The 10,979-nt window shown below is 31.4% G+C and overlaps 1 long non-coding RNA gene across 1 annotated transcript in view; it reads right to left on the bottom strand.

Annotated features, from left to right (window-relative positions):
* Positions 1-516: 516 nt before the first annotated feature.
* LOC109174209 overlaps positions 517-10,979 on the bottom strand; it is a 10,695-nt gene continuing 232 nt past the window's right edge. Inside the window, exons 2-3 of the long non-coding RNA XR_002053029.1 lie at positions 2,255-2,258; positions 517-606 (exon numbers count right to left, since the gene is read on the bottom strand). This is a non-coding gene — a long non-coding RNA (uncharacterized LOC109174209). The remainder of the gene's footprint in view (positions 607-2,254; positions 2,259-10,979) is intronic.

Below are 10,979 nucleotides of genomic sequence, written 5' to 3'. Positions count from 1 at the left end.
ATTCATCTTCTTCTTCAATTTGTCATTTTCTCCAGACAAATTCTTGATTTTCGTCTTTATATCTTCTTCTTCTATTTTCATCCATCTTCCTCTGTTTTTCTCTTTTCATAATTAAATAATTTCCCGATCACGGTCTAAGACTCTACTAGACCTATAAATAAAATTTGGGGGATCTACAAATACAAATTTGGCATATCAAAACCATTACACTTTATTCCTAACAGGTGCTTGTGGTGAGAATATTGGTGAGGTTTTGGATGATGAAAATGAAGTGAAAGGAGATGTTATAGAGGAAGAAAAACTTGAAGAAAATATTGTGGACAAAGAAGAAAAGGTTGAAAGTAAGAATGTGTAATTTGAGGAAAATCATTGCCAAATCGTTAAAGAGGAAGAGAATAAGAAGATGGAGAATGAAAGTGAAGAAGGGGGAGGTGAAGAAAAGTTATGAGATGAAAATTTTGAAGTGGAAATGGATGAAGAAAGGGAAAAAGAGGAAGAGAATAGGAAGATGGAGTATGAGAGCATATTCTTTAAAGTAGATCAATGCCAAACCTTTGAAGAGAATATGCTAGTATTGAGCTTCAGAGAGTTTGTGAACGCACGACACTTGAGGGCGTATCTTGAAGAGCAAGTGGATGGGGCAAAAGGGCTAGTTCTCATCCAAGTGTCCATGGATGGTTCGTTGTCTGTTGCGTTGAGCCAAGGACGTTAAACGTGGCACTTAGCTTCTTGGGATGCAACCCAAGGTTATCTTACTTTTTATTATTTTCATTTTTCTGTTGTATTGTGTGGTTTTTAATTTTCTAGGTAATCTCTTGTTGGTTCAAGATCTTCTAGAAGGAGATCGGAACTTTGGTGGAAAAACAAGCAAATGAGAAGCGGCATTGAATGATCGGGATAGAACGGGCATGGGGAATGTACTACCTTTGACTATCACTCCAAGGGAGTTACCTACACCCTCTAATCCCTATTCTTGCATGATTTAACCATAACCCATTCATATGTTTGTTTCATTGTTGCATGCACCACCCTATTTTATAGGCCCACTGATTGCGGTAATTTGGGGCAAACAAATAATACCCGGAGTATTCGGGTTGTCGAACCACAGAATGATGGGGTGCTAATCACTAGCTACTAGGTTACTCATATGAAACTAATCCGGACAAAACTTGAAGGTTGGGTAATTTCATAATAAAACATGTAGAATAAAATAAATAACAATGTTTTGTAGACAATAGAGCAAAACAGGATTCTTGAGATCACAATGTTTAATCACCTAGTGCCAATTAACTTTTGTAATATTTAGTTTGGAATTAAGATTTGTGTGGGAATGCAAAGTGGAATAGAATTACTCCCGTAATCTCTATTCCTAGTGAATTTCCACTCCCGTGACTTAAACACCCGATAAGACCGAAGATCAGCATTCAATTATTCCCAATTACTACCATCTCCCGATTGGCAACAATCTAGAATAAAATTTCCCCAATAAATTCCACTTTCCCAAGGTCCAACCATTAGGTGCAATCGTGTGTGCCCTAATTTATTCCCCAACTCCCATTGGTGACACAAACATGGTTATGAAGCTAGTAATTTAGGCCATTAATTACCAACAACAACAGGTTAAAACAAGATTGCAACACAAATCATAAAACCAAACATAAATATATTAAGAAATTAACGAACTAGGCACATAGGTTCATAAACAAATTCACCCAAAAATCCCTAAGGAATTTAGCTAAGCATGGCTAAATTATACATAGCAAATATAAATAAAGAATTACAAATCATCAAAAGAGTACAAGAATTGACCAAGCGATTCTCCCAAATCTCCTTGGCTTCCTCCTTGCTTCCAAAGACAACTTGAGGCTCTTGATTTCTTTCTTTCTTGTCTACAAAGAACTCTAAAAATCTCTCTCTTCTTTAGGTTTGAGGAAGGTGGGATTTTATAGTGGGTACAAAGCTGGGATCAACCCTTGAAAGATTAGGAACATTCCTATATTAAATAAGGAAGTTGCCATCACTTTGCTTTTGGAATTTAGAACATAGAATTTGGAATGTTGAGAATTTGGAATGTTGAGCATTTGGAATGTGTTGTTTTCCCCTTCGTGCTTGAAATTCTTCCCTTGCTTCTACACTTAGCCTGAAATGGATAAAAAACACTACCAAACACCGTAAGGTATTCAAGACAAGTGTAAAACCATATCCTAACGAGAAAGCAAGGAAAACAAGTATTAAATAAACAGGATTATGCAACTTTGCTATCAAAATGAATAAGGAAAGCTATAGAAAACATGCAAAGATGTGATAACATCACCCACCCCCACACTAGTTGTTTGTCTAATGTTTTGTCTTGCTTGGGGGCAAGCAAGTTCTATGTGTGGGGAGGTTTGAGATTGTTGAGAGTACCTTGTGCTTTCTTTGTGTTCATGCTAAAGATTGGGTAAATAGGTGGCACATTTGAACTCATTTGTGTGTTGTTGTTCCTTCTACCCTGCATTTGTTGTGAAAAGAGTGTTATAGGTTCAATTGGCTAAAAAATTTTGGAAACAGCCTCTTAGATCGTGTGAGATTTGAATAGGACCCAACTAGGATTTATATTCATTTTGTATGCTTGTTTGAGGTTCAATCCACCACTAACATGGACCTAGGTCAATGATCTCTAAAAATGGGAGTGTATACGGGTTAGTTTTGTGAAATGTAATGTGGTAAGACCTAGAATGAATTTTCTCGATGTGACATAAGGCAAAATGAGAGATTTTACTTTTAGTGAGTTTTGTGATTCCCTACTCCCAATAAAAAAAGGCAAGAGGGTTGGAAAAAAAAAAAAAGAGTCAATGGAAAAAGCGAAAAAAGACTTTAAGCTATCCTTGATTGAGAGAGAAAAACATGAGGTGAGCCATCTCGTAGGATTCAGGTAACCATTGAGGTTTTTGGTTTTCTTAAACTTTGAGCTAATTGAGGGTGTCACACTCATTTCACCACATTTCCCAGGTAGAAGGAGGATCAACATGTGTTTTATTTCATGTGTATCACCTGTTTGCACAATCATTTAGAAGAAGTAGAATTATGATGACTATGTTTGGCATTTCTACTTGTGATTTCTTGGATTTTGTCTTGCTTGAGGGCAAGCAAGGTCTACGTGTTGGGAAATTTGAAATGCCATGAAATAGCCTTATATTTGTGATCATTTATGCTTGCTTTTGGCTCAAATATTAGGTAAAGGATGGTGCAACAATGCAAATTTGGTGTATCTTGATTGCAGAAATAAAAGATTGACTAATGGTGCAAGCAAGTATGAAATGATGCTAATCTTGGGAGAAAACGAGGCTTGAAAGAACTAGGGAAGCACCCGAAGGCACACCGGGGAACGAATGAGCAAAATGATAGCATGAAGGTCATTTGGCGGGACTCATGCTGACACTCACACCGTGAGTGCCAACATCAGTCCTTGGCTGATTCTCTGGTTAGGAGACTCACGGTGTTAGTCTCAGCATGAGTGTGCTGATCAGATTCTGATCACTGAACTCATGCTGATAGTCACACCGTGAGTGTCAGCATGAGTCTCAATGATCAGAATTTGACCATTGAGACTCACGGTGGGTCTCCATTTTATATTTTTGCATTTATATTACATGAACTGTTGAATTCCATGTTTATTACTTCAATTATGAGTAGTTGAATATATCTAGGGATTTGAATTGAACTTAATTGTATGGATGCCAATGTGACTTGAATTGCATACATTAGATTTTCGAATCTTAATCATACACCAAAACTTCAATGTTCACTTTAAATGAACTGAACACAATGAGTCTTACTTATATGTCTCACAAAATTGTCCAGCGCCTTACAAACCGAAATTGTAACACCCCACTTTTTTTTTCTAAATCTTAATTACAATTCTAATCCATAATTAAGATAACTAAGCAGGGGATAAATAACTTATTAAGAAAGCTAGTGGGAGTGTCACCGCCACAATCACCATTCCATGGATATTGCACATGCTAAGGATATAACTAGACAATAAATAAATAACTAACATCCAAGATAAAATAACTAAAAGTCATAAGGGGGAAAAGGACACCCTGAAGCTTACACCATCAAACGTCATCCACAACATAAGTTCTAAAATCTGGAAACTAAAGTCATAAACAAAACATAAAGAGTATAGACTTCTATAACTACTAGACTAGTCTAACTCGTTCACTTCTCAACGCTGGGCCCACCTGAAAGGGGTTTTACAAACAACACATAGACAAATAGGAAAACACCCGTTAGCACGAAGCTAAGTATAACCACACTCAACCCTGTAAAGTACTATAGAATATACTTTGGAAAACATTTGATAACATTTATAAACAACAATCTCATCTCATAGGTAACTATAGTCACATCACATACTTTCTATATGCTTGCAACCTATAATATCAACATGCATGCTTCAATACAAATTGCTTAACAACATAAATATTTCAACATGTGAACATCACTACAAACTTATCAAACAACTCATGCTTACAAATAATTTCATACTATAAATCAATACAAAAACTATCATCATGCTTTCAAGTTCTCATTATGCAAATTGGATATACAAGACTTCAAAATGTAACTAAACTATCATGCTCGATATACAATCTTGATTCATTATTCTCATTATGCAATCTCATAGAATACTCTACTCAAATGCAACCTCGTGCACGTACGATGCTCATATGCAATCTCGTGCAATGCTATACTCATAAGCAATCTCGTGCAATACTATACTCATATGCAATCTCGTGCAATACTATACTCATATGCAATCTTTTGCAATACTATACTCATATGCAATCTCGTGCAATAATATACTCCTATGCAATCTCGTGTAATACTATAAATATACACATACACTCGTTTGTAAGATAGAATACTTTCTGTGCATGCCCCTTATGAATGTTTGAAATATGATATATGTGAGATGTAAAATACTCTATAACATGCTTCTAAACCTTGTATAAAATCCATAAAATTCTCAAGGATATCATATCATACTCGGTTTGCAACAAAGCAAATTCTATACAATTTCTATCAACAAAATATGCTTCAAAACTCATTGATCAAATATCACATTTAGTCATGCTTTCATAAATAAATCATATTTTCAAGTGATCTTGCTTCTCTACTTTATACAAAAATAACATCAGACAACAAGGCAAAACTTTTCTTCTTTACAGTGAACTAACCAATTATACTGTGCAACAATTTCTTCAATGAATCCATCAAACATACTCATTTTTTTTATCCAAATTCAACGAAATCAAAGCCAAAACGTGCATCGAGACGGTCCCGAGGTACCAAGACACAAGGGCCCATGACACCTGGCCGGAAACGACACGTAGATGAGCCACAAGGGCCCAGCCACTGCACAAAATCTTCCCAGAATGAAACTCAGGGACCTGGGGCGGGACACCTCAAGAGCCACCCCATGTGTCCCGTTACATTGTCGAGCCTAGGCAACGGCCCTATCCTAGGCCTAAGTATCTCAGAGATTGGAAAGCAAAAGGAAAATAACTCAAGAAGCAAAATGAAGGAATGATGGATGGAGAATAGCTTACTGTGAATGTTTTCTTTTATCAAACTTGGCTTGGAGAGGCAAGGGAAATGAGGCCAAGAAACAATGGAGAGATAGGGTGACTTTTATAGGGTACCAAACCCTAGGAAATTCCCTTATGATTGACTGATGGCAAAATGGTAAATAGTTAGGCTAGAAGATGGAATTAGACAAGTTTTGGATGGTTAGTGGACCACCATGCTTCATGGACCATGGGTTGAAATGCTATTTAAAATAGTTTGGGGTTAAACGATAATTTTTTTCCAAATAGTTTTCTAGATGAACACTTGTTTAATGCTTCTCAGAATTCTCCCGGTCTCACCAAGATTGGTTTCTCAATTTAAAACTTGGTACGAGAGGTACCCGAAAATTTAGGATTTTGGATTAAAAATAAGTTTTGGTGTTGAATTAATTTAAAATGTGTTCAAAATAATTTATTCAAACACCAATTGATAGCAAAAAAAAATTTTAATGGAGTGAAAATGGCTATTTTGGAATTTCTTAAAATTGGATTTGTGAAATTAAATTTTTGGTTGTTACAGAAATTGCCCAAGATCAATTTTGAAGAAACTAAAGACTCTATTCATCACTGAAGAATTATTAAATGACAGTGCACCACAAGTTAAATGTTTTTGTTCTAATGAATTCCTTAATATTATTACAACATTTTCATAAATATGTTGCACAACCAAATGTTCAATAATTTGAACTTATGAATTTATATGAACAAATACAAGATTAATACTTGCGGAATATTTTTAGCTTATTGGTTGATATACAACCCAATTTGGAATGTATGAATACAATAATTAAATTCAAAATCTTTAGTGGAGGAACTTAATGATCTTTTTCTAAATGATCACTCCCATTGGTTAAAATATTTTTCAGCGAAATTAGAAAAATGAACTTAATAATATACATACTCATAATTGATTTGACCAAATAATAAATGAAGATATAATTTCTCACCATTAGTTGGACATACTAAATAATCAATTTTTTGTTCCAATTAAAGTCCAACTAAATAATGAAGATATAATTCTCCACCATAGTTGGACATACTAAAAAATAAAACAAAATATTCCTTTCAAAACCAAGTTTAGAATTTGGCTCAAAAGATAACGTTTTTTTATTAATGGAATCTAAAAGATGCATGTCAAATCTGTTGGGAAAAAAATGCTTGTATACTGTAATACATTTGAGATACAACAATAATACAGAATACATCAGGGAACAAAAACTGAATCATTTGATATCTTCAGGCATGTAATCACTTTCCTATAAGCTTTAAATCTCCCTCTATAGAAGCAACAAGGTTCAAGATTTAATCTTATGGGATACAAGAAGATAATGAAATTCTCAAGTTGCTTTATTTGAGAATTTCCTGTAGAGATGTAAGCTTGTGAAGTATCTTGGTTTCCTGCAAAATAATTGCTTGTAAAATTCATGTAATTTTCCTGTCCCTTTCAGATGTTTCTCGAATATATTTATAGATGAAAAATATATATGTTTGGAGAAGTTACATGGTAGTTGCTGTGATTTAAAACTCAACTTCCATAAGATAAGATATATCCTGATTGATATATCTATCACTAGAGAAATTAATATATATTGAGCCAGTAACTGTATGCAAAATTACATATATGTATATATATATATATATATACATATATATATATATATTTATTTATTTATTTATTTATATATTTATTTATTTATTTATATATTACTTACGCATGGAAACATGCAAAGGATAAATATAAATAATATACATATATGTAGTTCAATAATCTCAAGCATACAGCTACATATATCAAGCATGTTAAGTGTAACTTTGAAGCATATAGCTTCAAAAAAAAAGAAGAGCATATCTCAAGCATGTTAAGAGTAGTTTTGAAGCATATAGCTTCAAAATGCCCCAAAACCTTACGCATGAAAATATCCAAACATGCATTAATACTCTCAAGCATATTAGCTATATATCACAAGCATATAGCTATATACTCTCAAGCATATTAGCTATATATCTCAAGCATATAGCTATATATCACAAGCATATAGCTATATAAATTTCCCCCAGTATTTTAATTAACTTTCTACCAAACTAAAATAATATTTACAACTCCACAACTCCAAATTAGCGGTTAACTGTAACACTAATTATCAATAACAACCATAAAAGATAATTAATGGCTAACATTAATGATGCAAATTGCATCTCTCCATTGCGCTAACAGTGATGATGATCCACAAGAGAAGAAAAAACTCCAGAATTCTCCTCATCTTCATTGTCGGTGTCAACAAAGTCGATGCCTCGTCCAATGGTAAATTTAAAAATTTATTTGTAGCACTTAATTACCAACATTAATAGTCATGTAAAATGAAGTTGTAATCATACCAATGTACCAAATGTAGTAGATTACCATGAAATAATAATTATTATGGAAGGTAATAAATGAGATTAGCCCCTAAGCTTCATGACAGTAATTAATAATGTCAATTAATAATAACTACAATAAAGGCAAAATTATAATTAAGGGATGTGAAATACTAATCTTAATTTTACCACATAATAATTAATCATGACTATTATGATACTTAGGTACTTATGGAGACCGAAGTTAAGGTAATAACAAAATTACCATTATACAAACAATACACCAACTATATTGCTCTTGTCATAAATTAAAGACTTAATATTATTATTAAGACCCTGTAAACTATTGATAGATTAAAAATTTAATCAACTTAAACAATAGTTGTAGTTTTTAATGGCCAAAATAACAATTAAATCCTTAATGTCTCTAAACAGACCAAGACAATAATTATAGCGCTCAATTACTCAAATTAGGCTCATAAACCTCAATGGCCCAAGTGAATTATAACATGGATGGAAAATGGTCTAATGCTGAAGTAGAGCCAAAACTTAATATTATTACCAACGATGAATACCAAAATATGGTAGTTAGTGATTATCAAAACTTAATAAACATGTTATAATCAAATAAAAGTGCTACAATTATTATTTAAATATCAATCAAAATGGTGGAATCCACACTTTAGTGACCCATGATAGGTTCCAAATAGCTTGTTCAAAATAGGTTCTAAAGTCCGTGAGACACATAGAACTAAAATGTGCTCAAAATTAAGAAGAAACCAAACAAGTTGTTTTAAAAGGTCATAATACATAAAATTGACATGAGGATACAAAATTGAATGATATTTAAAAATGAATTTAGGAGTTAATGATATGTTAAATCCAACCTTAATGCATGCTATTATGAATGTATAATTATAAGAATAAAATGATTATAAATATACGCAACATGCTTGAATCTGAACATTAATTAATATATTATTAACCCATAAGCTCTAAATAAATTGCAATACTTCAGGCAGTTTAATATAAAACCTCAATATTAAATTAAAATTCAAACAAAAAATTTAAAACTTAATAATTGCTAAAAATTGAATGATAATTTAACAATAACTGAAAGAGGAATTAATTTGAGCAATTGACTAGAAGAAATCAAAATATGACGATGGAGAATTAAAGTAAGCCCAATTACTTAAGTAGGCCCCATATATATATATATATATTAATACTAGACCAGGCCTGCCCAAATGGGCCTGACCCGGCCCAAACAATAACCATAATCATCTTCTTGACGTTAATCAGCCAAAAACCTAGCAGGGTGTAACATTACTAAAAAAAATTATTATTCAATTTTCCTCATATATAAATAAATATATGAATACACACACACACACACAAACACACACACACACACACACACACACACACACACACACACACACACACATATATATATACATTTATTTATTTATTTATTTATATTTATATAATCACGATAAAGAGTTTTATATAATAACATTGCAAGTGTATGTCCATACGCACAAACAAAAAAAAAACAATTATTTTTAACTCATTGCAATCAAATTTAAAACAAAAGAATATAACTAAAGACAATCAAAATTAACCTAATAACAACAATTTTAAAAAAAAATAACTAATTGGACGTAATAGCAATTAATTACAAATCAATATCTCCAATTGTGATATTTTCTACTCTTTTAGGAAGTTGATAATAACAGTAAACAAATATTCTTCATTTTCATTGTTTCCATTGAATTGCCTAACCCTCATATGAAATTAATCGAAGAAATAAATATGTTTTTTTAGCTTGAAAATATATATTAATTCTAATGTCTAAATCCACTACACATTGCATTAAAATATTTATATTTATTATTTTTCAAGAATTGACCTAGCTACCACATGTGATAAAAAAAATGAAACTAAAATAAGTATTTGCACGTCAAGATGATAATATTAAGAAGTAAATTTAAAATGAGAGCATTTTGTAGGCCCCATATATATATATATATATATATATATATATATATATATATATATATATATATATATATATATATATATATATACTAGTTTTTTACGCGCATTGCGCGATTGAGATAATGCCCAATGTTTTTTTTTTTAAATAAGTACTTTAAAGTATATCAAGGCAAGATTATATTGGAATTGTTCGTGCATAGATAATTGAATGTTAAATTTACGTATTTAAATAGGCAATTTTAAATTTACAAATGCAAGATAATATAGTCAATATTGATTATAATTGTCAATAAAATAATTGTATAGGTATAGTTGAAACCAAATACGGGACATAAGTGAAAGTAAATTAAAATTAGGGCATAAAATATTAAATATATACTAATATTGAAAAGTTAATTGCTGATTTCCAAACAAGGACATTGCGAGTTAGTTTCCTACTTCAATTTGTTGTGTGATTTGAATACTCTTTTTGTCAATAAATCTCTCAAGTAGTTAATATGATTGGCTTAATTATATATATATATATATATATATATATATATATATACTTTTTTTATTTTTTAAAAACTATTATTATTATTATTATTGTTGTTATTATTATTATTATTATTATTATTATTATTATTATTATTAAATATGTGTATACTCTTAGGTCATTTTACATGTTCATCTAAACAACAGCTAATTTTTTCAAATATCTTTTTACCAACCGTTGATATAATTCGCTGGTCAAATTCACTAATATAATCCACTAGCTAACGCTAACTGCTGATTGTCAAACAAATACATTGCGAGGTAATTCTTACTTCAATTTGTTGTGTGATTTGAATACTCTCATTGTCAACAAATTTCTCAGATAGTTAATATGATTGGCTTTATGAATTATATTTTTTAAAAATTTTCATGGTATTAATAAAATACTTGGTAAACAACTATATAGCATTATTTTGTATTATAACTTTTATATTTAGTTAAAAAATAGTGCACAAAAAATAATAGACATTGTAG

This window comes from Ipomoea nil, unplaced genomic scaffold (genome assembly GCF_001879475.1).
Source record: "Ipomoea nil cultivar Tokyo-kokei standard unplaced genomic scaffold, Asagao_1.1 scaffold0545, whole genome shotgun sequence".
NCBI lineage: Eukaryota > Viridiplantae > Streptophyta > Magnoliopsida > Solanales > Convolvulaceae > Ipomoea > Ipomoea nil.
Note: the sequence above shows the minus strand (reverse complement) of the source record. Positions and strands in the feature narration are given on the sequence as shown.